At 35.9% G+C, this 2,500-nt stretch overlaps 1 protein-coding gene across 2 annotated transcripts in view; it reads right to left on the reverse strand.

The window, feature by feature from the left end:
* Positions 1 to 2,500, reverse strand: part of LOC125026441 (cytochrome P450 306a1-like) — a 108,490-nt gene that overhangs the window by 50,203 nt on the left and 55,787 nt on the right. The gene's annotated exons all lie outside the window — the stretch shown is intronic.

Consider the following 2,500-nt stretch of genomic DNA (forward strand, 5'->3'; position numbering starts at 1 on the left):
CACATATTGTTTAAATCATCAAGGTCCTCTAGAGAAAACCCTTTTCCCACGGGCCACGACTTCAGAATGCCGCCAGTTTGCCCCGGCCTCCTTGCCTCCTTTCCCAGATGAATCCTAGCGGCAAAGACCTTCCAGGCGGCAGTGACGGAATAATCCGATTATCGAAACTAGCAATACACTCGACTCGCCACGCGACACTACGCTCAGTTCGCTTGCTTTCCCTCGCATTTCCCTTTAGCTTTTGTGTAAACGATCATTAAAAAGGTTTAAAAATGACTGTAAAACATTTTTTTTTTTCCAAATCGATTGTTGTTTCGAGTGTATATCTAGCAGTTTAGAATTCATATTATATACAGTGTATATATATATGCATATACATATATGTGTGTGTGTTTTGTGTACGTGTATGTGTTTGAGTGTATATGCGTGTATATTTTGTATCCATAAGTGACTTTTAGCTCTTATTACATGGTCATCACCTGCTAGGTCACTGATATTTTGACCTCGACGCCGATTATCTGCTGTCCTCCTGTTATTAGAAGCAGCATACTGAATGGCAGACGCAATATTTTGATGTAATTTGCCTCCGTTTATGCAGGGGTTTGCATTGCTACACTGAATTTGTATGCTTATATCAATTTAACACATTCTAGATTAGTTGTCAACTTATTTATTTACGAAATCTTAAAATACTAAGTGATCATCCCATACTTGAAGCCGTTAAAGTCAATTGTAACAACTCTGAGATTTTTTTTATCGTCTTTTTAAACAAACAGTATTAGATTTTAAAATTAGACATACCTTTCTGCAGAATAATGCTTTAGCTGTTGCACTACTTCCTTCTCGAATAGCGTTTGACATTTTACTATATGATAAAATTACTAGGTTACAGCTGTGCCGACAAGTGAAATTAATCAGATATCAAGATTTAGTGATCTCCTGTGTCAGCCGAAGCTTCTGAGCATCATTGACAAAACATTTAATCGCGTAAAACGGGGTCATACTGATAAAAGTAATGATAATGACAATGATGGAAATAGTAATGATAATAATAATATTACTATTATTGTTATTATAGTTATAATGATAATGTCTGTGATTCTGATTCTGATAATGATGATAATAACAAGGATAATAATAATAATAATAGCAATGATAAAATGAAATATTCTGCCACATATGTATTAACCAATTGTAAATGGAAGCAAACGGCACACACAAAAAATCTCTGGCAGCCGCAAGTGCAATATGCAAAGTTAGGCGCGAAAGAAAAGCGCGCACGCACGCACACACACACACACACACACACACACACACACACACACACACACACACACACACACACACACATACACACATTACCATGACGTTGAAATCTCCAGGGTGGGGGATTCTATGGGACGCTAGAATGGCTGACAGGATGGAGTCCAGCTTGGTACAGAACGTTTCCTTCCACTGATATCGAGTGTTGGAGCAAATGCACTAATGAGTAAGAGGCTTAGAGCCAACAGCTGTACGAGAAGGGAGTTCGGAATGGCAAATCCGACGCCTTGAATCCTTCGTTCTTCCTCGTGAACCAAAAAGTTTATCCTCCTTGCTGTTCTCTCAGTTGTCGTTCTCCTGGTCTTCTGGTCTCCCACAGGGCCACGAGGTCCACTCCAAACCCTTGAAACTTTCGTGCTACCAGAACAGTGTGTATATACACATAGGCATTATATATATATATATATATATATATATATATATATATATATATATATATATATATATGTGTGTGTGTGTGTGTGTGTGTGTGTATGTGTGTGTGTGTGTGTGTGTGTATATGTGTATATATATACACATATACCTATACATATATGTATTTATGTATATGTATATATATATATTATATATATGTATATATAGACATATACACATACATACATACATATGTGTGTGTTTATTTATGTTTATACATTTGTATTTATATGTCTATACATATACATATAAATACATTGATATATACATATACCCATACGTATACTTGTACACATATACATACACACATAAATGCATATAATACTTTCTTAAATAACTTTGAATAGTAAATTACAGAAATTAAACTGTTAGACTATTGTCAGTTGCTGAACAAGGCAGTACTAAGGACTTTTTCCACACACATAGGCCTATTATCTTTGAATGGTGCATCGCCATCTTGCCTTTGCTCATGCAAACCAAGACATTCTGTACTGGAATTATGATCTATCTCCCGCAACGTTGAATAATTTTCGAATTAAAACTAGAATCTAAAAATAAATAAATATCGAATGTAAATGACCTGGACACTTTAAGAAATCACTGAATACGCCTTAAGAAAATAAGAAATCGAGTCACAGGAACTTGATGTAAATTATATCACTTGTTCAGCACTCATAAATGGCATCTCTTAGTTCAATCAGGATATAAGAAATGCCGATCAGCCCTTGATGGAAGCCAGGGCGGAGTGACAGCAAGATGACAC

The sequence above is a fragment of the Penaeus chinensis genome, chromosome 6, assembly GCF_019202785.1.
Source record: "Penaeus chinensis breed Huanghai No. 1 chromosome 6, ASM1920278v2, whole genome shotgun sequence".
NCBI classification, from domain to species: domain Eukaryota; kingdom Metazoa; phylum Arthropoda; class Malacostraca; order Decapoda; family Penaeidae; genus Penaeus; species Penaeus chinensis.